General features: G+C 40.3%; 1 long non-coding RNA gene across 2 annotated transcripts in view; it reads right to left on the bottom strand.

Moving 5' to 3' along the window:
- Window positions 1–26576, bottom strand: part of LOC103041480 (uncharacterized) — a 71026-nt gene that overhangs the window by 16497 nt on the left and 27953 nt on the right. For both annotated transcript variants that reach the window (XR_007424809.1, XR_455036.4), the window contains exon 3: window positions 8021–9334. This is a non-coding gene — a long non-coding RNA (uncharacterized LOC103041480). The remainder of the gene's footprint in view (window positions 1–8020; window positions 9335–26576) is intronic.

Genomic DNA, 26576 nt, shown 5'->3' on the forward strand with positions numbered 1-26576 from the left:
CTCTCGGAGTGTGTGTGTGTGAGTGTACGTGAGTGTGTATGGCTGTCTCTCTCACTCCCTGACTCCCCTCTCCTCTCAGTAAATGGACAGGCCCGGGTTAGGCTGAGGCGCTGTGTTGTGGAGAGAACAGTGTTGGGGGGTGGTGTCGGGGGGGGGGGGGGGGGGGGGGGGCGGGGTTCAGGGTGTTTTCATTACGGCCAAATCTCATGCCCGGCTCTTCAGCGTGGCCTGTGCCACCAAGCCGACAGTTTAATCATACAAACAGCACTCCATTCCCATTTCCCCCTCTCTCCTTCACACACTCCACTCTCCCGCTTCATAATCCCGCGCTCCGCACACTCCCGAGCCGGGCCTGTATTCCGGGGGCTTTAAAATGACATAATCAGTGACTTGGATAAATGCCTGACTGTTTTCCCTCTGACTGTAATCAGCCACGGTCAACACCGCCGACTTTTAAAGGGGCCGTCTGCGTTTCTCCTCCCCTCCTTCACTCTCTCCCCACATCTCACTGTAGCTCTTTCATAGTGAAGGATGACATTCAGACAACATTTGTTCTGAAAGCTGCTCCAAAACAACACGAGAATACATAAACAGTCCAACTGCAGTACAGACTGAATGACTCATTGTACGGTGTGATGCTAAAACATTAATATTTATCATTTATTTCTCATATTCAGAGCTTAAGTTGAGGAAGGAACCTATGGAGAATACCTCAGCCTTTAAAATAATGTCATTAAAGTAAAAAGTTTTATTTTGGTATTACGAACAGTTCTGAATCTTATACTTTGTTTTTTGGAACAAACTGGCATTCTAATCAAAGATTAAGACAAAATATTCTACATGTGTTTTGATAGATGCCTTTTTTTCTGCGGTTTATAACCACCGATTCAATCAGCTGTTTGAACACATTAGTTTAATAGAGATGCACTGGGTATTTGTCAATGAAAAATATGTGTTAAAGATGGCAAAACTATATTATATCGAACAATGACTTATTTGTTTTAGGCCTAACTGTACCACAAATATGGAGAACTTAGGGCTAAGCAATATTGTAAAAAATTCTTCAAAAATATGAGCCATTCACAATTTTAGCTTAATTTATTTTATATTTTAATAAACATCACCATTTGAAGTGATGCACAAGCTATTGTTTCCTTTACATTTAATATTAAAATTTGCATTTTTTTATTACGAATAGTAAGCAGCCCCTTTAAACGTACATGCAGCTTTTATAATAAACACGGTGCAAACATAACCTCCATATATTTCAGTTTCTTTACAGGTTTCTGACACAAGCAAATGTTTATCTACTGAGATTCCCCCTGGAAACTTCTGTATGTAAAGATGTAACATCTTGATTATTCCATTTTTAGACAGTAAAAAAAATGATTAATAAATTAATTCAAATAACCTCCCAACCCTAAGAGAACCCTAAAAAAAACACACAAAATGTTGTTAAATAAATATCACTTATTTAGTAGTTCAGATATATGCAGTCCTTACTTTTAAATATTACTTTTAAATATTAATTTAGACTGGATAGTGATCCAAGATGCCATGATATAAATTATGCATCTGTATCAGTTAAGTTCACAGTAAAATAAATCAGTACTAGTTTTTCTTTGGCATCAGTCAAGCTGTAGCATGACACGTATGGTTTTTTGTGGCCTTTTGTGAAATTGCACATCCTACGATCTGACTTCTGCACATGTGAACAATGTGATCACGATGTATAGTGCAGCTCTAATACGAGTCCTTTAATAAAATAAAAAGCAAAGAGGAAGCGAAAGACTTTCCATGTTACAGAAACCTACACAGGGGTTTACACAATCTGTCCTGGTTATCACATGTTCTACCCTTTCAGAGCTGCAGAGTTAGCGAGTGTTTTCTTTCTGGCATCAAATTTCATCTGACGCACCTGTCAATTATCTCCTTTGAAAATGTGTAATTCATATCAATTCCTACATCCACACACTGACACGCTTTAATAACACGGCTCTATATTACACGCCTACTGCATGTAATGTCACCTATCCTGAAACGTCAAGAGAAGAAAAGGAAGGAAAAATCCGGGGCTGTGCGAGTCTGTTCGAATTGAGCAACGGCTGTAAATGCTTTCAGCAACTATTACGTCTGTGGGGGGACTACATTCAATCAATATCCAAGCATATAAAAGCGGCGGCCACTCAAAGCTGAGGAACCCCTCGCGCTGAAATACTGCAAACATTCAGGACTCACACATTATACTAAAGAGAGCTCCAGCTCCACTGAACACACACTGCCTTAATGCACAGGAGCCAAGCGAAGCATCCGCGGAATGAAATAAAGTAAAACAGATCCTCACAACAGCTGTCTACTCACCAACTCTCCATCACTGTACACACTAAAAAACAGAGGTACGATATAAGTACTTTTTTGTACTCAAAGGTACACTTTTCATAAGTGTGTCACGAGGTTACTACTTCATATCATAAGTCGATGGTCTGTGCTGAAAACAATATTATGTATTTTGTAGGGGTGGGAGATATATATATTTTCGATTCTTAGAAGCATCGTGATGCGGACGTGGACGATTCTGAATTAGTTCATAAATGACAAAAAAAAAAAAAATTCTAGACATTAGCCATAACTAAGAACATAATGATGACTAAACTCAAAAGGTGGTACTCAAAACTGCGGAAGTGTAGCACCAGGACAGTTATCTGCTGTGAAAAGGTGTCAAGTAATGAAGTACAAATACTCTGCTACCTTACTTTACTGGAGTAATTATGTTTTAGATTAGTTTTTTTTTTCAGATGAGTTTCTATTCCTTACATAAAAAAAGCTTAATTATTCCTGTTTTATTAAGGCTTGTTTCCATTCTGGCATTTTTCAAAAAATAATCATTTTATTTTAATGAAAGAGAAAAATGAGGGTAAAGGTTTGAAGCATGCCAAAAGTCATGGGAGAGCAATATGTAAATAGATCATAAAGTGTTGCTTGGGAATGTCTACACTGGGATATATTGTGAGATGTTATCTTGTGATTAAAGTTCGACACTGGTGAGTGTGGTCGTTGCAAAAGTTTGAGTGAGGTGTGATTGTGGGTTCTAGATGGATGAGACATTCCTTTTGTTACATTTGCAGTTCCTGATCCAAAAGTAATACTGAACATATGATACATACAATACATGGCATTATCACCCACAGTGGACAGTGCAGTGGGTGGTAAAGATCGTGGCTGGTGGCATCTGGCTTGAACTATCAGACAACTATCTGTACAATCAGACAAGAGACCCTGGTAGAGATTACATCTATGTGTATATATACTAGTTCCTGTCCCATGACTTTTGGCATGCCAGTCTAAATAGAATAAAGAATTATGGTTAACAGCAGCTTCTGTGCTCGAATATTTATACTGACAGTGAGTTTTTGCTGTGTAATTGAGTTTAAGAAGAAAAGTGCAATTGAGATTGAGACTTAATAAAACATTGCTTATTTAAAATATTTGACTTTGACGTTCAACCAAAAATAATTTGTTTGATTGTTTGTCAGAATTTTTCATAATGTTCTAGCTGCTTGAAATCTGTATACGTTTTCCATATCAGCCAGGTCCTACTATTAGTTGTGTTCCACCAATACTAAGACAGCAATATAAACAATATATAGTCCAATATAAATATATAGTATTAAATGATTTATTCTTTAGTTAAGAATGAATAAATAAAGCTAGTTTTTGTTTAACAGCCGAAACACCCCTCCTGTCTATCCTATAATCATTCACAGGTAATATGGCTGCTGGTCTGCTGTCTACCTGCGGACCAGGAGAGTTAGGGGGGGGCTTGTTAAAGGTGTGGATGACCCTCATTCTAGGCATCCGATGGACAGCTCAGTCACCTTGACAAAACCCCCCAACCTCACAACCCCCCCTCAATGTGCTCCTAACAGGATTTACAGTAGTCAGCCTCCTGCCTGGCTTTGTGTTGAATTATGCATAATTGAGCTAGCGTACTTGGCTACACATGGCTACAAACATTAGCATTAGCATAAAAGCTCTCTGTTTTCATTCGCCCTTTTTAAAATCGGGGATGTGGGGAAGGTGGGGGGGTTGTTTTTTGTGTTTTTGTGTAAAAATGAATGGTAAGTGATTTGTGGCGAATGTGTGTGTGAAAGAGAGAGAGTGTGTATGTGTATCTCTGTGTGTGTGTGTGATTGTGTGCTCATGGAAAGGAGCCATGGGGTGTGGTAGCTAGCGTGTCAGGCTATATATAATGTTGTCTGGCCCCAGCTAAAGCATATGGGCTCCCCAGCTGTTGTAAATATGCAAATGAAGGCCGAAAGCAGACTGACTGACCCAGACGTACCATTCTGCTTCTGAGATGGTCCAGTCCAGACAGACAGATTCACCCCCCTGAACCCCCAATCCTCCCCAAAAAATAGCCCCCCACCACGTCCTAATTTAAACCCCACAGCCTGCAGCGCAGAACAACGATGGAACAGGACGAGGAGAGCGGCGGCTTCTCAGACAGTAGTGGATGCTCTGCGGTAAAGTCTCATGCAGAGATGGACAAAATAAAATATATTCATTTCAAATTACGCTGCAAAGTATGGACAGTGAATAGTTTAATAAAACACTATTATGAAGTTTTACTTCACTGATGTGTGTAAAATAATAGACCCATATAAGGTGATCAGTCTTTATGTTCAGCATTCTAACAGTCTAATTGTCAACAGTCCTGTTTTTTTTTTTACATTAGTGTGAGTTTATGTAACATTTAACAGACAATTTATTTTACATGACTATTATACTAATATTCCTTCAAGTTTGAATGATATATCAAACCTAACTGAGATGGTGATTTGAGTTGAGATGAAGCACAGCAAGACAAAAAAGCAGCATCTATTGTTCAGCATCTCCAGGAAGTCACTGAGAAAATACCAAGAGTCTGCAGATTTGTCATCAAAGCTATATATGGCTAATAAGAAGAATCTAAAGTATAAAACATATTCTGGTTTATCATAAAATAAATCCACATGTGTTTCTGTACAGCTTTAATGTCTTAAACATTAAATTTACAATGAAAAAAAAGAAAAAAAAGACACTACATCAAATAAGAAGAGGGGTGTCAAAACTTTTAACTGCCATAGATACTGATATATACTGTATATATGGCTGGTAGCATTGTGCTGTGCAATTCAAATTTAAAACAAAAGTTCAAATCAAAAACTTCAATGCATGTGTGAATGGGCAGAGCTAAACTTCTGGAGGTTGCTGAGGAGGGTAAATAGAAATGTGTGGGTTTTTGTGACATCACAAATGTAACCAAGCTAAAAAAAAAAACAGCCTTTCCAAGTTTCCAAGTTTATCGTGCAATAAAGTGAGGAAACTTCTTAAATCTTAAAATTTGTGCTTAAAGTCATAATTCTGTTTCACAAACAAAAATCTTTGAGATATTTTTTTTGAGAACAATCTCAGAAAGTCACTGACATACAAACAAAATTGCAAGATTTGATTATTTGTTATATGGTATGTAATTTTACCACCACACTGTAGCTCAAAATTATCAATGCTTGCTGACAAAAAATGGAAAAATAATGTTATAAACAAAATTGCCAAACATGTGATTCTAGTGCTACAGTTGGATTTTAAGATGTGCAACATTACATCAACAGAAATGTGAATCAGTCAACCATTAACAGATGTTTTTGGAAACAATGCCATTCTAAAACAAATAAAATTGTATCTAACTGTGACACGCATTTTATGGAACAGTGTAATTCGCTGGCGTTGTTAATGTGTGTATGTGTGTGTGTATACCCACTGAGGAGAGCTAAATTACTTCAGCCTGAGGAAATATAGGCTTTTTCTGTTACAACGGTTTGCAGAAAACAATCTGCAATCATCTGAAGGGGCTACTATATGTCCAAAAGTTTATAGAGACCCCTTTTAATCAATGCATCCATTTACTTTATATCTACTAAGTTGCAATACTGCTGAGACACATGTGAAATGCACAACCACAGCTTGCCTTGGTCCTGTAGAATCTGAAGTATTAGCAATTGCAAAGTACACTCTAGGGCAGATAAGCATGAACCTATTGACACCATGACACCTGAAAGAGGGGTATAAACCTCATCAGCTCTGAGCTGTGAATCAGTGGATCTGTGTTCTCTGGGATGAGCTTAGAAGATAGGGATGAGATCAGGTGGTGATCATCCAAAATCCTGAAGAACTCATTCTAAAGCTCTTATTGAATTTAATCTAATTAAATTTAGTGGAAAAACCTGCTCTAGACAGTACAGGCAGGTACTCCAACAAAAGCAGGATAATCTCCTTTTGTATACACCTGATTTTGTAAATCAGAATCAATAAACAAGCAGGTGTCCCAATACTTTTGCCCATATACTGTGTTTATGCAGTATTACAGCCGTCAGCATAGAGTGCTGTATTGTGGGAAATAGCACATTGTTGTTCGGTGATCGTTTGTGAGTGTGAAGGGCGCGCACTGCTAGGTCCCACGGCGCAGCAGCACACCCAGGCCTATATAGCAGAGAGTGCTGTGCATGCTAATGAGGTCATTATGTGGGACTGTCTGGAGTTGGGTCCTGCGACGGAGGGATTTGCGTAGCCCAGGCTAACTCGACTAGCCACTCGCAGATGTCACAGATGGCAGAGCCTTCACACGCTTTGTGGCTGGAAAAGACAAGTTTCTTTCACTTTAAGCAGCAGAATGTGAACGCAGTCGAACGCAGGGAGGGATAAACTTCCAGAAAATGCCAGAAAAAGACCTGACTGGCAGGTAAGCGCTCTAAAGCAGCCCACGAGCCGAGCACCAGGGAGTAGTGGCACGCTGGTCGGCCCTATAGTACAGTAACGTAACAGTGGAGGGAATTAGCCGGATGCAAATGCAATGCAATTACGAACGATTTGCATGCGGGCACTGATTAAGCAGATGGCTGGCATTCGTGGCGGCGCCATCTTGGGTGAGGAGACAGCTGGCTGATGGTGGCAGCCATTTTGTCGGTGCCACTGCCCAGCGTGGCATGCGGCAGCTGGGCATCAGATTTATTGTAGGTTGGGCACCTCAGATGCTAACAGCACACGGCATAATGTGTCGACTACGCCAAGCCTGCCAATTAGCACCTTAAACAGCTTTTAGTGTTCAGTGCTTCATTGTAGGGGTGTGCCATACTGTACTGTACACAAATATCATCCTTAGTATTTCTAAAATGAGCCATATAAATTATCCATATTATAACAACTGTTGTATTCTGTACTAAAAGCAGTCATGTTGTTGTAACTGTTTTGCATGTGTAAATTGTTTTGCTATTTATTGTGAAGCTTTAAGGGTATTTTTGTATATTTTTTGGTTTGCAAATTATATGTATGCACTAAATATTCTGCACTTTTTGTTACATTATTTAAGTAATGTTGTTTTGGGAACATACAAACATTTATATATGATTTTGTTCATACTGAATGTTAGAATGAAACATTTTACACGTATACCAAATAAACTTTATTTTTAAACTGTAACCCTGTTTTTGTTTCAGGGGTATATATATATATATATATATCCTCAATAATAGATATATCATTATAACAAAAATGGCCTGAAATTTCGTAATATTATTTTAGGGCCATATCACCCACCCCCACTTTAATGTGGGTTTTTTGTTGTTTTTTTAGGCACTCTTCATTTTTTCATCTTCATTTCTAAGATTTTTTCATCGACTAAGGCTAAGCACACATGCCGCACAAAGGTGTTTTTACCCATCATGCAGTGCAGGACAGACCCAGAAAACTGACCCAAACGACAAAAAGAGGAGGAACGAATGAGAGGAATGTTTTGACGCAGAGAGCTACAAGATAAGTGTAGTCAGTGGTGAAATTTTCTATCCGATTTCATTTCTTTTATTTGATCAGTGGTCCGTTTTAATTGGGCAAAGTTTTTTTTTTTACATGTGGCTGGCCTTTGTTCACATTAGAAATATATATAGGAGAATGAATGAAGCAGATATAAAAGAGCAGCTGTGCTTACCATTTGAATCCAGTTGCTTGGGCAGGTTGGCAGGCTGGCTGGCAGGGGTCGGGCCACATCCTGGTATGCATCAGTCCTTAGGTCATCCACGAGGACAGGTATTATTACCCTTAGCATTATTAGCCTTTCGAGTTCATTCCACTTTTTAAATGCAAACTGAAGGAGAAGAAACGGAGAAGAACTGGAGCATTCCTAAGTCCAAATGGCACACTACATTAGTAGAAGGCAGCTAATATTCATAAAGTTCATCCCTTTTCTTGGGGATGTCCATGCTGCCCCTTCTCTCTAAATGTGATCTTATCAAAATCTAGCACTACAGGAACAGTTCCAGGGAGAACCAGGCCTCTTGATGTGGATCAAAACCCTTTCTTTTTTAAAGCCTTTTTCAGACGCTCTCAAGGGGTTTGGAGTATTTAAAAAAAATCATGTAATTTAATCTGCAACTGAAAAGGTGAAAAAATGTCCTCCCAATAAAGAAAAAAAGAGAAAAGTTCAAGTTGTCCTCTCTTGCCAGCTCATCTGATGTAGAGCACTTTGTACATGCTTGGAGGAGGGTCTGAAAAAATGAGAAGGCCTCCTCAATTCACAGTGAGAGGGATCCTCCGTCAAGCGCTCATTCAAACAGTCACGGGGAATGTGCACTCACGGCAGAAAGGAATCGAGGAGGGTGGGGGAGAAAAAAAAAGACCTTTGACACTCTTTTTCTACTCGTTCTCCTCACAGACAAAGTTTTATCAAGTGGTGCTGGGGCTGCAAAGTCCCTCCGGCGGAACCACACACATGTGTGTGCTCGCACACACTCTTACACACATTCTCTCTCTCTCATGGAGCATCATCATCGGTGCTTCTGGCCTTCTCTCTCTCCCGCTCTCCCTCTCTCAGGCTGATGTGAGTTGACTGGGAGTGGGTAGGGCGAGGGATAGGCGAGCGTTTTGGAATCCCACGGCGCCGCGGCCGGAGGCTGCATTGGGCGACCCCTGGCAGCCTCTTTCCTCTGCATCGATTTCCCTCCCTCCTCGGTGCCGCTGAGCCGCTAGCCGGCGGGCGCAGCAGCCCGCCTCTGCCTGCCCACTCCAGCACTCGCTGGCTGGCCCCTGCCGTCTCCTCGGAACCTCCGAAACAGAGAAGCCATGGGGGAAAAAAGGAGAGAGAGAGCGAGAGAGAGCCCATGGCGGTCCACAGCTGTGTTCACCTGCTCCCGAGTTCACTCCGTTCTCCATCCTCCAACTCCTACTCCATCCGCTACCATCAGCGTTCGTTCGCTCGTCCTCCGCGCCGCCTGCCAACAAATAACAACACGGGTGGGTGGGGGATCTGGTGGTGGGGATGGGGAGAGGAAAGAAGAAAAAAAGAAAAACAAACAAGTTCAGCTTAACTTTCACCATCTGGCCCATTCCGAGTGTCAATCCACGCCTTTGATCAGAGAGATGTGCAAGGTGAATGTTTTGGCATCTGCTCACACTCTGTGAGGTGAACTTCCTCACCTCCAGATTTAAAAAAGACTGAAGACTGAGGTTTTTTTCTCAGTTAAGCATGTCAGTCTGAAAGAAAGCGCCTGCCAAGTGCACTTACAGCTGAGCCGTACCCTGATGTTTCTCTGCCTGCAGTAAGAAGTGACTTTTTATGAAAGATGCACCGATTCAGCTGTTCCTCTGCTGTATATATTGGAGGTGTAACGATACATACTGGTGCAGTTCATTTTAAAGATCTGAGTTCAGATAATCTGACTATACAGAGCTGTCTTTTTAATTCTGATCAACAAGATTCCATTAATAGCATTTAACTGATGCTCTTATCCAGAGCGACTTACAAGGTTATTCCTATTACAGAGGTGAGTCAATGTAATGTTAGGAGTCTGCCCCAAGGACTTTTATTGGTGTAGCATAGCAGCATAGTCACCCAGACTGGGAATTGAAGCCTAGTCTTGCACATGATGTGGTAGCTCACTGGCTACTGTATTTTTATTTGAAGACATTTAGATCTTTTGCCACTGACATAATAATATAACAGTATAATTATGGAATAACACCCTTTTAAAGAGCAATGGCCTTTTAATTATTCAGAATATTTTGATATAAACATCCCTAACATAAAACCTAAACAAACCAGCTCATTCACATTACTGAGCTCTACGGCATTAAAAAACACAATGGTCAACATCAAGGTCAGCAAAAATGATTAAGGTCTTTTCCATATATTGGAAGAAAAATAGATAGTTATTATAAAAGACCTAAATGTATATTTTATAATATAAAGCTCTGGAAAAAATATACAGCTCTGGAAAAAATGAAGAGACCACTTCAGTTTCTGATAAAAATATAAAATATTGTAATTTAGAGCATTTATTTGCAGAAAATGAGAAATGGCTGAAATAACAAAAAAGATGCACAGCTTTCAGACCTCAAATAATGCAAAGAAAACAAGTTCATATTCATAAAGTCTTAAGAGTTTAAAATCTATATTTGGTGGAATAACCCTGTTTTTTAATAAGTTTTAATGCATTTTGGCAAGCTTTCCTGCACCAGTCTTAACTTTATGCCATGCTTGGTGCAAAAATTCAAGCAGTTCAATAGTTTTCAATTTGGTAAAATCAAAGAAACTCGTCATTTTTAAGTTGTCTCATTTTTTTCAGAGCTGTACCTCATATTCATATGAGTATAACGTGTAAAAATGCAAAAGCGAACTGGAACTTGGCATTTATTGTCCCTCCTTTGCAGTATTTTATAGAGTAGCGCTCTAAAATGCAATACTATGCTACACTAGTCTTGTCCTAGAAGGAAAACTGCATCATAAATCACCACCTTTCGTAGTATTGGCCAGCTCTATTAAAGCCAATCAAAGCAAGATTCTCAAATGTAGATGCCAAAATCTTGTTTAAATTGCGCAGAATTTCAAATTCTAATGTTACAACATGAAAAAAGCATGACTAGTAAACACAGAATTAGACCAATAACACATGATTGATATATCTGACCATTTAAAAAAGAAAATGTTAGCATTGGGCTGCTGAGTGGAGCAACTGTCAGCCAATCAATGTTAACCAATCAATTTGTTGGATCTTGAATTTTCCAGGAAATCCACTGCCAACAAAGAGAGCATAACTGTCCTCTCTCTCTTTGAGCGGGAAGGATATCCCTCCCTCTCTCCCCCACCATTCAATGTGGGTGATGCTAGCCAGTATGGATGACTGTCAGCTGATGTAACAGAACTATAAATTGATGATCTCCTACATGTATGTTGAGCCCCAGTTTAAAAAAGATGGCTGGATGAAGCTTCACACATCGTGGGAGGAAAATTGTTCTCCCAGCAGTGGAAGCACTATATGACAGCAGACCATGGAAATTTGGTAAATGTCATTTTGCAGTATAAGTTTTTAATATTTTCCAGCAAGAATAATCTAAGTTTTGTAGATTTGTGTATTGCTGCTCTGTTCACATTAAAACCACGATGCCGTCACCAACCAGAGACGCATTTCTTTCAGGCCCAAATTATTCAAATGATTTCAGAAGCCCGCTCTTATGCAAATGAGAGAGAAGGGTATTCCTTTATGCACTCTCAGCTCTATTGTGTCCATTAACTGAAGAAAAAAAATTCTCATGCAAACTAAAACCAAACCAGACTCCCCATCCTCTGTGTATGTACGCAGAGCTTCAAACCTGTATCAATAGTGCTACAAATCCAAAAATTAGTTTATCTGTTTATCTGAGATAAAATAAAGCGATAAAGAAGCTGGAGCGGTTTGTTAAGACAGAGTTGACACAGCAGCGAATCTGGGATAAGAGCTGGGAAAAGGGGGCAGAGGGAGTGTGTGAGAAGGGGGAGCACTGTGGCTGGGATAGAAGGGTAGTCAAGTGGGGGAGCGGGGTGGGATTCGGGGTGGAACTGGGGGTGAGCTGTGTGTCTCAGACACAATAATACTATTCATTGGGCTCAGACATGGGTGTTAACTCCCCTCTGGCTGCACACAATGGGGCTCGGTGGCATTGAGACAGCTCCGGCGATGCTGTTAGTTCAGGGGGCTGCGTTCAGCCGGCCGCGCCAGAAAGCGCTGCATTGTGGCCGTGCGACGGGATGGATGGAGAGGTGAAAGGTAGAGAAAGAGAGAACAGAGCGTTTGTCTATCTGCCAGTTCAGAGGGAGGAGTGCCGGGGCGATGTGGAGGGAGGAGTAAAAAGGGGCAAGAGGGTCTGCCCTCATGGCATTGGACTTGGGAAAGGGGGAAAAAAAAGAGCGAGAGAGACAGAGTGAGAAAGAGAGAGAGAGAGAGCGAGCGTTTATGCGTTGTGATATAAATGTTATTGAAGCAGCTCTGCACGGAACTAAAGAGACATAGACCGAGGGGTGGAGGGAGGGCATAAAAGGGGGGGCAAGCGGTGGAATAAAAAGAGGACCCCGAAAAATAAAGGCGTTGATTTTGGGATGGCATATGGAGGTGGAGCTTGTGGTCCAGCAGCCTGTTTAGGTGTATTTCACGCCATAGTTCAAAAAAGCACAATGTATGACACAATGTGACCGCATGCCAAAGGGTAAGAAAACAAAGCAGAAGAAGAAGAAAAAAGGGGGAAAACAAGAGAGAGGAAAAAAGGGAGAGAGAAAGACATGGATTACATGGATGCTAACGTTAGCACAGGTGCTCAGCTTTAGCAGTGCATCTAATTCCACAAAGGAATTTGTCCAAAATAGAAGCAGCAGAACAAATAGCCAACGCATCGATGTTGTGACGTCTCCCTGCAGCCTATGAGCACAAGCTCCAATACCTTCTGCCTCTGAGCTCGGGAGGACAGACTAGGGGAAAATGAGAAAAGGGGAGGGATTTAAAGGGGGTTATAAGGATGTTATGTTAGCATAGGTGCCCAGCTTTGGCAGTGCACCCAACACACAGGAATTGTCAAAAACACCAGCCTTCCTACACTCTTTGGGTGTAAGCATCAAGCAATTCCTGCCACCCTTCCAAGTCTCTATTTGAGTTTAGGAGGACAGACAGTGGAAATGAGAAAAGGGGAGGGGTTTGATGGTGGGGTTGGGTTAAATGGATGCTAATATTAGCAGAAGTTCCCAGCTTTAGCAGTTTACCCAGTAACACAGAGGCAGCAAAGAGCTAATAACTATCACTTAAAATTGGCAAGTCTTCCTGCAGCCTTTTTTGGCCTCTCACTCTCGGGATGTAGCTTGGACCACAGACAGGTCAAAAATGAGAAAAGGGTAGGGGTTTATTGGGGGTTACATAAATGCTAATGTTAGCAGATAAATGCTAATGTAGCAGTGCAACAAACAATACTCAGCAATTGTCCAAAGCAGACACATCAAAGCTAATAACCAGCCTCCCTACTGCCTTTGGGCGAAAGAACAAATCCCTTTGCCTTTTTAATCTCAGGATAAAGCACAAACCAGAAACAGGTCAAAAATGCAAAAAGTGGACAGGTTAAGAGGGGGTTGCTAATGTTATCACAGGTGTCCTGCATTTGAAGTGCACCTAATAACACATGAATTGTCTAACACAGAGGCACCAGACAGAAAATAAATACTGCTTGACGTTGGCAGGTCTCACTGAAGCCTTTGGGCACAAGCTTTAATCCCTTTCGCACTTCCCACTCTTAGGATGGAGTTCAGGTGAACAGAAGGGGGGATGGCTGGCGGTAGGGGAGTGGGTTCCTAGAATGCTAACATTAGCACAGATCCCCAGCAATGCATCTTACAACACATAGGAAGCAGAGCTAATAACCAGCCTTCCTACAGTATTTAGGGACAAGCACCGATCCCTTCTGCCCTTCCGAGTCTTGCGATTGACATTAGGAGGACAGACAGGGAGGTGGGATTACATAAATGCTAACATTAGCACAGATGCCCAGCATTAGCGATGCACCTAACAACATAAGAATTGTCCAAAACAGAGGCAGCCAAAGGTATTAACCATCACTCGACATTGGCAAGTCTCCCTGCAAACTATGGGTGTAAGCCATGCAAGTAATCCATTCTCAGACTGGAGCTTGGACCAATTGATCGATTTGACCGATTGGTCAAACATGAGAAAAAGGAAGGGGGTTACAGGGGGTTACATGGATGCTAACATTAGCACAGGTGTCCAGCTTTAGCTGTGCACCTAACAACAGCAGCAGAGAGAGTTAATAGCCATCGCTTGGCGTTGGCAAGTCTCCCTGCAGCCTTTGGGCGCAAGCACATAAGACAATGATGGAATATATTAAAACATAAGCTTTTACTCAAGGGCAAAAGGCTTGCAAAAGAATATACAGAGTACCCGAACAGAGAGTGGCTGTGGTTCTACTAGCGGTGCATTAAAAATGCCCTGTCTGGCTCTACAAGTCCTTGGGGTGTGCTTTTATTTAAAAGATCCCGACAACGTCTTCAACCAAAGTAACTGACTACAAAGACTCAGAAAAGAGCCAAACACAGCAGCAGCAGCAATGGAGGCTTTCAAACCAAGTCCAATTGACCAAACAAAGTGATGGAAGACATACTCTGATCTGATCACCCCAGTGTACGTTATTATACTCTCAACAGAACGAGTAATCATCACAGACAGGCTAACATCCAACACACATACAGATATATTTGCACAAACACACACACACACGGCTACAGTAGGCGGGGGTATCTGTATCATGCCCAACCTGCTTTTTACGAGCCCCACTTTGTTTGTTTCCCTTCTGGTTAACACTCAGCATTTGTTCCCATGGCAACCTGGCCTCCTCTCCTGTCTCTGACTGACGGCAAGCCAGTAAGCCAACTGAAGGTGAGGCCCAGGCAAAGCCACGCCCCCTGATTTATTAGCAAACTCACAGCGTACAAACACTCCTCTTGTCCATTCCAGTGAATAATTATTAATAGTAGAATTTATGTTATTTTTAGCCACATTGATGAGCCAAAACTTTAACACCTCTTGCGTCATACAGTATGCTGACGACACGTGCCGCCTTAACAGCCCACTCTATAAGAACTCTAAAGATGCCCTGTGGCATGCCCTGTGGTATCTGCCACCAGACTCCTTTAATTCATGTTGCCAGCTAGATCCACTCCAGATCTGATGCAGGATGAGCACATTCCACAAGGATGCATCCAGGGGACCAGACCTCCATCCACTGCTTCAAAGTTCACAGCCTTTAAAAAAGATTATGGCTTTATGGCATCTTCCAAATAACAAAAACACGATAAGTACAGATGTAAAAGATGGTTGCTATACCATTTAAACAGGTATTTGATTTGGGGAAATTAGTCGATTTTAGCTGTATTTTAATGGTTGATTTCTTGCTCTAGATGTCATACTGTCAAGCCAAGGGAATCACATGGGTTAGATAGAATACGTTTTGCTGATGGCTCTGATGTATGAATTGTTTCTGTAGGTTATTCCAAACCTGTGTTATGAAGCCTAGAATCACGTGTTTTGCACAATGCTAACAGCCAGGTTAAAGCTGCAAAGCTAACAGACATGGCATCCAGCATTGGCAGCAGTGTTTAAGTGGTTAGCTGCAATGCTAAAAGTCTGCCTTTCGCAGGCTGGAAGCATGTAAGCCCCAATGCTAACTGCTTTTCCGAGGATGATTACTAGCTTATAGTTGTTGACAGTATAAATGAACCTTAAACAGTGTTTGTTTAAGGGGCATCCAAAGTCAACCATGCTGCAGATTTTTATTGTATTTTCAATCACAATGAAGCCTACTGATGTCAGTTTAATGTTTTGGCGCTTATATTTACTGATAGAGCTTACTTTCCTTTATTTGGCACAGCTGAATCTAGAATGCACTGAAACTGTCATTAACTCTAAGCAAAAATATAATAAATATAACAATGTAATCTGCCCTGTAATCTGTACATTGAGATACTACTAGTACTGTATATAAAAGCTGATTTTGCAGTACTTTTGCAGGTACTCACAAAGCTATTCTGAAATAGCTGTTGATACAAATTTGGACTTGCACTGTCTTGGCCAACAATGCCATTGCTGAATTTGACTTTAATTAAAATCATTTTAATTCTGGCAGTAAACATAATGGACGAACCTACACTGTACAGTCAGACAGTACCTGTAACAAACATGAAACAAAGAAGCATGAATCTACATACTGCACTTTGATATTCTGCGCACACCTGCGTGTTCTCGGTCAGCTGTAATGGAGGCTCCATCAGCTGTAATCACAGAACCTGTGGTGAACCCCTAACCGCAGTGTGCATTGGCGAAGCCCAGATGTGGCTATCGCCTCTAACGGGGCACATTACTGGGACAAGATGTTTGATGTAGGCGGCGGCGGTGGCTTCAGCGCCGCAATGGAGATCACAGCAGTGCCAGTGCAGCTCCCGCTCTCCTAACTCCCCCGGCGGAGCCCACCAGGGAGCTGTTCCACTCTCCACATCAGTGCCTGTCTCCTCATCGCCGCATTTCATCTCCACGGACCCTCTCCCAGGCCTGCATGAATAAGTAAAACCAGCCACGCTGGCTGGGGCTTGGGACTTTGAAGTGGGGGCTGCTGTTAGCTGTTAGCCGAAGCGGGATGGTCCAGAAGCTCTCTGGTCGGGGGGCTAATATATCTCAGTGGCCGGTGGGCTGCTCCATTGTCCCGGCGGAGGGGATTACATTGGCGGGAGAAGGCAGCGGAACAATGTGACCCTCCTGCGATGGGAGGGGTCGAAGGCTTCCCTGCCAATGAGGGGGGTGGTTAACTTCTCACCAACTCAATTACCCAAAGTCAGGCAGGAGCAGAGGAGCTGCAAAGGAACAGCGAAAGAGCCGCAAAAGAGTCGTGAAGGAGCACAAGAAAAAGTCCCATGAGTGAAGAGGCGCAGGAATGAGTAAAACGAGAGATACGGCTGAGCAGGAACGAGCGAGATGGAACAGGAGAAAGAGAAAATAGACTTCTGTGGTTTTAACATGGGATTAGAGCAGAGAGGTGATGATGAAAGGATGAGAAAGAATGCAGGTCTAAACGGACGTGAGAGGGATTTGGAAAGATCTGAAAGGATACAAAAAAAAAGGGCTGGACAAAAAAAAAACTACAAAGTTCTGGACTGATCTAACTGTCTTAAATGGCTTTGATTTTCCCTACAAGCATAAAAAAACAATTTTCTAAATCAGACTACAATGGGAGTATGAGGCAATGCTGCAAATTGAAGCAGAAAAAAACAAGGATTTGATTCATTTCTTCTAAAATTGTGTTGTCAAACTTGAAGGAATGGCAGATCAAATAGCACCTACAGATTACATGACATGTACCAACCAGTAAATATGAAGAAAAATGGTGTAAGTCATGGCCCTTTTGTTAAAAGAGCTGCAACTTTGATCTCTCGTGATACCACAACCATCCAAGAGAGCATCGACTAGAATGATGCTAGGCAGGTTAGGGTTAGCTGGCCAACACAAATAGGACTTTGTGTTCTACTCTAAGAGCATTTACCTGTCCGATTAACTGTGAGATTTTAATGGTTTTTAAAACACTATTAGCCCTTTTCCACCAGCATGGAATGGGTTTCGTTCCGGTTCGCACACCAAGCTTTTAACTGTTCAGCACATTTCCAACACAAAAATAGGTTCTTGAACCCAAAAAGATAGTTCCCAGCTGGAGCCAAAGAACAGTAGGTTCTTTAGCGTTGATGATATTCTATGAGGTATCCTCAGTTCCACTAAAACTGGGGCAAACGTGGGTTGGTTCACTGAAAGGCACAGATGTTCTTATAAGTCTGAATCAAACCCGTTCAAAATGAATTCTTTTGGTCGAAAATAGCTATTTATGTCCAAATATTAATCAACACTCCTTCAACTGAATGCATTCATCTACCTTAAGTTGTGTACCTTAAGTAAAGAAGCAGAGTAAGACATGAACATTCTGGCACCATCTCATACCAGCCATGGGCTGGAAGAGTACAAAGTCTACCAACATTGAGCTGTGGTGCAGTGGAGGTGCAAAGTGGATCACACATTTGTTACAAACTGGAGATCCTCTGGCAATGTTTGCTCCTCAAAGACTAACTAAATAATGATTATAATCACCTAATCCAAAAATGCCCACCAACCATTTTTTAGAAAATGCTGAAGGCCTGAAAAGCAGAAATGTTCTATTCACATTTTTCATACAGTCCCAACATTCAGATTTTCATTGTAGCTATGAAGCTTCTATAGCAATAACTGCTCCACTGCTTTACTAAATAACCTTAAGACTTAAGACTTAAAACTGCAACATCCTGGTTGATTAAGTGTTCTTGAAAAAGTAAGAAAACTGCTTCCATTTTTGAACAAAACTACAGAGTTTGAGCTGCATGATGCTTTCTCTTCAGTACATTAGTGTGAGCAGACCAGTCTCAGGGCAAGTCCTGTAGGAAGGCTCTCTCTCAGGCAGCCGTGTAGAAGTCTCTATATGGGCCAGTGGGACTTCCCAACACCCACCTCCCTCAGCACCCAGCTCCCCAACACACACACATACACACTTTCTACATTTATATTGATCCTGTGAGAGAGTGTGAGCCGTGGTACTGTCTCCACCAAGCTGCCCACCACTTGCGTCCTCTCCAACCCCATCATCGCGCTCATCAAGGTTAAAGAACTCTCCAGAAAAAGAGAGGAGGTGGTGCGGGGTGGGGGTCGTCAGAATGTTATCTGACTTCATGAAAGTGACTGCCTGAGGGTCCTAGTGGAAGAGAGGCATCCTCGATCTGCCATCTCCCCCCAACTGCTGGCGCCCTCCCACTCAAACCCGCAGAAATAGATCAGGAAGGACGCGGGGATCGCTTCTCCAAGGGTGGCTGAAGACAGACGTGGTTCCCCACATAGCTGCATTAGCAGTAACGCCACACTTGCTTAAAGTGATAATTTGGTGACAAATTCTGGCTTTGAATGTTAACGATCAAACGATGCATTTGTTGAGTCAAGTTTAGCACTGGAGTTAAAGGACGAATGTGGCTAACAAGCAAATAAAAAGGGAATACTTCACCAATTATTACTGTGTAAACTGATCTAAATCAATACGCACTTTCTTCAAGTAGATCTCCAATAAAGAAACAAAAAAAAAAAAAACAGTTATCTGTTATAGGTTCCTGAAGCTGAGTTATACATTGGTATCAATTAAAATTGGAGAAAAGAACAATTCACAGTCAAATTTAGTAAAAACCTTCAAATAGGGCTTTGTATCATGGTAATGCCATCTATTTCTGGTACATACGTAACTGTGACTGTGGACTATGGGATGCTACATAACTTGAGAAATTTAATTTCTTAATCCATCTGGCACCCACTGTCAAGCCTCGCTCCAACTCCAACAATATTTCATGATGCCTTGCCATGACAGGTTGGCCAGTGTTGAACCTCATTGACAAGATAACACCTCACAACATATACAGGAGCGGGTGTTCCCAAGCTGTCTCCTGAGGTCCAACACTATCCAATGCCTTTTGCCATGTTATTTTCTGACAATGTTTATCAGGCAGTTGTATATTTCTTTTTATATTGTACCATAAACTATTTCATTTGTCCAATCCTTAAAATTGACCTAAAATCTATTTTTTTAGACTTCCACTGAAAGTCCAGTCTCATTGTATCATGAACTACAGTAGTAAGAAGACTGAACGTGCATGGAGGAGAACACTGCCATTATCGAATTGGTCATTTTTAAAAGGCCATTCTTTAGAACTTGAATGAAATTTATCACCCAAAACTGTTGTTTTGTCTTGTGTTTTTTCTCCTGTTTTCTCTTATCAAGATTTGAGACACTCATACTGAGTGTACTACATGACTGAGATCTGGTCCATTTCTCCTCAGATGAAGAGAAGATTGTCTTTCCTGTGGATTTGTTTTGACACTGAACTTCAGCACCTTGACCTTAGCATGCACGGTTGCAGCAGAAACTTGAGGAAAGCTGTATTTTGTATTGAAATCAAAGCACTCTATTGGTTTTCATTGCATTTCTAGGAACCGGAAGGAAGCTGAGTCTAACACATACCCAAAACGCACTCTCACACCTTGTAGCAGGATTGTGGGAGCATGCTAGCCTTAATCGAAGTCTATGTGATCTATTACGCGAGCTCTGTGTCTAACAAAGGGCTATTCTGGGCCAGAGGAGCTGCTCTCCAGCCCCACGCCAAATTAACAGGCCGTACGCTTTCCCTCATTGTGCCGGGTAATTGCCACAATGCATCTTCTCGCCCAGCTAATTAAGTGAGTCTCCCCTTTGTCTCGCTGCACTCCAGGAGCCTTTGAACAGCAGAGGGAGAGCGCGGAGGAAGCCTGCCGTTGCGCCTGTGCTTGTTTACCAAAAGAATGAGCCCTACTGTGGGACAAACGCCCCATAAAAGGGTGCGAAACGGGACGAGGCGGGTAGGCAGGGGCAATGCGGACACGCCGGAGGAGTGTGCGCTACAGGCTTTAACAAGATGGCACCTTTTATTGTGAAGGAGAACACTAGGAGGCCGGGTGTGTGTTCTCTAATGGACTGTGGGTTGTGAGGGTCATAAACGTGTATTCAGCAAGATGAGCTCCACAAAATAATCACGGCAGTAATAAAAATAATAAAACATGCCATTACAGTGGAGGACGTATTAGCAAAACAAAGAACACAAAGAGCCACTCGAGTGCGTTTAAAACAGCCGTAAAACTGCATTATCCCGATTTCTGCTGCGTAGCTTTAAAATAGAATCTGATTCAATTAAAGCAGAGTCTGATACCACTAGAGATCATGCTCCATCACATTTATAGCACAAATTTCCATTTTTTAATATGATCTAGAGTCACGCTACAGTCTTAAAAATAAAGCTGCTACAAATGCTTCTTTAGGCAGTATCACACAACCACCCCTTTTGGCTTTTTAAAGATTTTAAGAGGTTAATAAGTTCTTTATTAATTTAAAGGCAGTTCACACTTACAGCTTATTTGATTGCATTGGTTAAGTAACCTTTCGTAGCAGCTTTGAGTAGTTTGTTCAAAACAGCCACAAAACTGTATTATCCACAATTAAAGAAGAGTCTGATAGCACTAGACATTATGCTCCACCACATTTATAGCACGGATCACCATTTTTCAATACATACTCCTAAATATAAGCTCTACAGTCGCGCTACAGTCTTAAAAATAATGCTGCTACAAATGCTTCTTTAGGTGATATCACACAACCACCACTTTTGTCTCCAAAAGGACAATCCAGGTCTTTTTTAAAGATTTAAAAAAGTCAATCAGTTATTAAGTACCTTTCGTATCTCCTTTATTTTTAGGAGACAGCAGTTTGTTTAAAACAGACGTAAAACTGCATTATCCCTATTTCTGATGCGTAGCTTTAAAACAGAATCTGATTCAATTAAAGCAGAGTCTGATAGCACTAGAGATCATGCTCCATCACATGTATATAGCACGAATCACAATTTTTTAATACATACTCCTAAATATAAGCTCTACAGTCGAAATGCTTCTTTAAGCGATATATCATACAACCACCACTTTTGGCTCCAAAAGGGAAAACCAAGTCTTTTTAAAGAATTTAAGAGGTCAATTACATCTTTATTAATTTAAAGGCAAATTACACTTACAGCTTCTTCACAGAAATGTTTCTTCTATTGCATTGGTCAAGTAACCTTCCTTTGCACCTTAGAGCAGTTTGTTAAAAACAGCCATAAAACTGTATTATCCACAATTAAAAAAGAGTCTGATAGCACTAGATAATGCTCCATCACATTTATAGCACTGATCTCCATGTTTTAATACATACTCATAATATAAGATTAGTTGCTCTACAGTCTTAAAAATAAAGCTGCTACAAATGCATATTTAAGCGACATATTATACAACCACCACTTTTTTAAGATTTAAAGAGGTTAATTACTACCTTTTGTAGCACCTTTATTTTTAAGGAGAGTAAGCTTTCTTAGCACATTAGAGCAGTCTGTTTAAAACAGCCATAAAACTGCATTATCCACAATTCTGCAGAGTAGTTTTTTTAAAAACAGAATTTGATTCAATTAAAGCAGAGTCTGACAGCACTACAGTTCATGCTCCATCACATTTACTGTATAGCACGGATCTCCATTTAAAAAAAAAAAACACTCCTAAATACAAGCTCTATTTCTTTACTAATTTACCAATATTTAATGGGGTAATTTAAGGGTAATTCACACTTACTGCTCCTTCACAGCACTTTTATTAGATTAATTTGATTTTTAAGAGTGCAGAGTGTTTAAAACACTAATGAAAGACACCTTATCTGCATTAAATCACACTTCTGCTGTGTAGATTTGAACAAAAATCAAATTCAATTAAAGCAAAGTCTGGCTGAACCTTTTAAAGCTTTAAAAAGTCAATATAAAGGTTCATTATCTATTTTAAAGTTTACAAATCCTTTACACAATAAACACCAATAAACACCAATAAAACTACGGGTATTATAATTGTTTTCATTACTTTCCCTGCTTTATCCACCAACTGGTGAAATTAAAGCAGTGACTCCCTGACTCGTCTTTCTATCACACATTCTTCCATCCTCTGAAACACACACACACACACACAGAGCAGAAAGTGCTCTTTGTTTCCCCTTTCATTAGCCCCTATGCTAGTACAGACAGAGCTGAGGTCTCATCTAAATTCCACTCGGCCCAGGAGTTGCTAGGAGAGTTGCTATGTGCTCCTGCCATCTCCGCTCTCTCACCATTGTCTAAAGTAGCTGTCTCTCTCGCTTCAACCAAAGCAGGCGGTCTAAACTCTGCTGCACTTCAGTCTTAGAAGAGACACACGTAATTCTGCAGAGCCTTCACCAAATCCCCCCTCTCCCATCGCACACACACACACACACGTCTCACAGTCAAGTTTCTTCTACCAAGGCCTTGACAGAGCAGGGACGAGCTCCAGCCTTCAAGATACCAAAACTAAGCTTTAGCAGCATGCAGTCACAGAAAAACAGTTACAGTTCAATACAGAGCTGAAAATCACTAAACCGAACATAAATAAATACATAACATCATTTTTTTATGTTTATATCTGCCCAATATTGAAATAAAGAAAATATAAATAATAAAATGCAAGAAATGCGCATCAGCATTACGCAGTAAAATAAAATATTTATACAGACAAAAACTGACACTGCATGTTTTTTTCTATTTATACTGCTATATTCAAAAATACATGGATTTTCATCAGATTACACAAGGTGCCATGCATCATTTTGTGATTTTAATAAGGAACCACGTGTCCAAAATTAGAGAAAAAATAAATGGGCAGATATAATAATAAGTCAGCTATAATAGGATTTTTGTACGTCATACCGGAAAATAAGAACAGTGTCAGTTTTTCTTTTGTGTCAAGCAGGCAAAAAATATATAGAATGATTCTATGGTTCTAGATATAAAAATTTGGCACCTGACCTTTTTTGATGATGATGATGATGAAATGATGAATCTTATATGAATGATGAATCTTATATACGTAATATATAACTATATATGATAATATATAACTGTAAGGGTACATATGGTTCAAACAAACAAACACAAAAACAAACAAACAAGCAACAAAAAATAATAAAATAGAACTGGCTAAACCAGTCTGCGGTTTTGGAGTATAATAAAAGCGTAATTACATTCTGTTTTACATTATCTGTGAAATCTAAAGCATTAAATGAATGTTCTTTTTTTAGTGATATTAATCTAAAGTGATTCTCCTTCACTGACTGATGTTTATTACAGTGTGTATTGCATACATTGTTAAATTCATTTTTTAGACATTTTTCCATGTACAGACAGCCACTGTTCTTGGCAGTTTACTGTGGCTTTTATATTCTTTAATAATGTAGTTAAGAAATATACTGTATTGTGATGGCGATTAATTATGCTCATGTCAGTCAGTCTTGATAAATGATAAATGATTTATACATTTGACAGTTATTATCATGTCATGTAATGCCTGGTTTGGTAAATCAGTGCTTAATGAGGTAAACTAGGTGAATTATTTGGTTGTTTTTTGGTTTATTTTTTGTTTTTCAATTAAATACTTATTGTCCAGAACTCACAAAAGTAGTCTCGCAAAAGCATCTTATATAATGTATAATATATTATATGAAACAATATCATTAATATATAATAACATTATTTTTTGTTAACGTCGTTTTATTATTTTTCCAAACCAACATGTTACATTTAAAAAATGAATTTAAATGTGTTGTTAAAATGTTTTTTTTAGTTTATTTATTAATGAAAGCTACAAAATGTGACACTATGTGTATATATACTTTTTGCCACAATGTCACACAGTGACAAGTGCATCAATACATAAAGAGCGTAACAAAATATTATCTAATTATATCGATGGCATGACAATGACAATTATATTGTTCATCGCAATCCTATGTTAGAAATAGATATGAATGCCTCTCAAAAATGTGTCACATTTATTTACACTAATAAAATCAGATTTCAAATTTGACAACATATGTGCACATATAATAATAGTCACAATGTCATAAACAAATACATATAGATTGTGATAAAATTTTATGATTTAAATGTTCAAATGTTTATTGTCTTTTAAAAGGATGTACTTGCATTATTGTGTTATTATATTACCATAATATATTTATATATATATATACTTGTTGGCAGGTGTCTGCACATGTATATATGTGTGTGTGTGTGTGTGTGTGCGTGTGTGTTTGTATCCCCACACTCAGCAAATGGTTGTTAATTTGCAGAATCTACAACTGTTGGTCTAGAACTAGACAATGGCCCCAATGTGATCGAAATTAGTGTCAAGGTCCTCATCGCCCCCCTTCCACCCCCCGGTCCCGCGTCTCGGTCTGAAGGTGGCTGTGGCTGCATGTGGACGGCTCTGTCTGTCTGCGCAGGCCGAATAAATGAGCTGTGTGTACGCATTGTCCACGGACACAGGCCCAGTGTATATATTAGTGATGTGACTTGACCCTGGCCGGCCCGGGCCACTGTTTCGCCTCTTTGCCGGGTCGTGGGAAAAAGGGGAGACCTCTTTTCACAGCTGCTGCGGCCGTTGCATTCAACCAATGGAGACGCAGACCCCGTCTCCCTCCTCCCTACAGTCCCCCCATTCACTCTGCAGCCTGCTGCCTTTTCACAACGCTTCCCTCCACCTCCTCCTGCTTCTCTTCTTCTTCCCTCGCTCCTTCTCTCCCTCCTCTACCCCCTCCTCCTCCTTTCCCCATCTTCAGAAATACACCTCACACTATTGAAGCAGTGCTTTTGCATGGCACTGTCAGAGAGGCCTTACCCAGCCCATTCTCTCCCTGAGAAAATCAACTGCCTCTTCAGCCACTGGAGATGTCTCTCAGCCTAAAAAAGCCAGCATTCACCAGCCCACTGCACGAAACCAAGAAACACACTGTTCCCTTCCACAACCACCTCCTTAACCCATAAAAAAACCTTACTAAAAGCTTTATTTATTTCACAGTCAAAAACATGTAGGCTCTAATTTATGTTAGCATATGCTAACCCTGCACATGCAGCAGGAGCCCCCCTCCCCTCCTCACACTGCCTTTCACTCATTCCCTCATTCTCTCATTCCCTCATTCTCTCATTCTACACATTCATATAAAGAGATTTATCTCCCATCAGACCCTTATAATGCAGTGCTTCATTTAAATCAACTTCCACACAGTCTCCACTCTCCACACACAGCTCCACAATTGTTCATTAAACCACAGGCTTTCTAACAAATTAAAACGACTCTATGCTTTCAGGCAGCTGCCACATCCACAGCCACAGCCATGCATGCTGTAAACGTGCTGTAAATCATAATATATAATCATAACATAACCCTCACACAGAGCTCAACTTATTATCATTATTTATTACATAAGCTGCATTAATTATGTCATTCTTTGCACTGTATACCTTCATACAAACCTAATCACTCAATTGTATTCACTGCTAGGGGTGGGCAATATGGCCCCAAAATAATATCACGATATTTCATGGTATTTTCATGATAACGATACTCTAAGCGTGGGACTAAACACTGAATTAAAAATATATATATTTCAAGAATACACTACTGCAACAAAACGATATGATCGTATGCAATAAGGCACATGTCTATCTGAGATATTAAAAATTACAAGAATTTTATCAGACTTGTAACAGAAGTCAATGATCCAGAATAACATGATACTAATAATGCACTCCAAATATTTTCATATATCCAGAACTAAAGTTAAATAAATTATTCTGGACAGATATAATCTGTCTCTAGTAGATATATAATGGGAAATGAGAACATTGTTAATTGTTCTTTTGCTAAAAACAGTAAAAAAGTAGTACCCTGATGTGATGATTAGAGGTGGGTGATATGGCACGATATTTCAGGGTATATAATATAATACGATATAATATAATACGATATGGCACACCCCTATTATTATACCCCTAATATATTGTTTCAGTTTTGTTATTGTAGAGTGTACATAATGTGCATAATATTCACAGTATTCAACCATGCAATGTCAGTACGAAAATATTTTTAGCTTGAGACAAAATAAAAAAATAGATCTTCCTAATACTGGATACCTACAGTGTATTATTATGATTTATATTATTATTTTATACTTATATAATTCAA

The sequence above is a fragment of the Astyanax mexicanus genome, chromosome 16 (genome assembly GCF_023375975.1).
Source record: "Astyanax mexicanus isolate ESR-SI-001 chromosome 16, AstMex3_surface, whole genome shotgun sequence".
In the NCBI taxonomy this organism is placed as follows: domain Eukaryota; kingdom Metazoa; phylum Chordata; class Actinopteri; order Characiformes; family Acestrorhamphidae; genus Astyanax; species Astyanax mexicanus.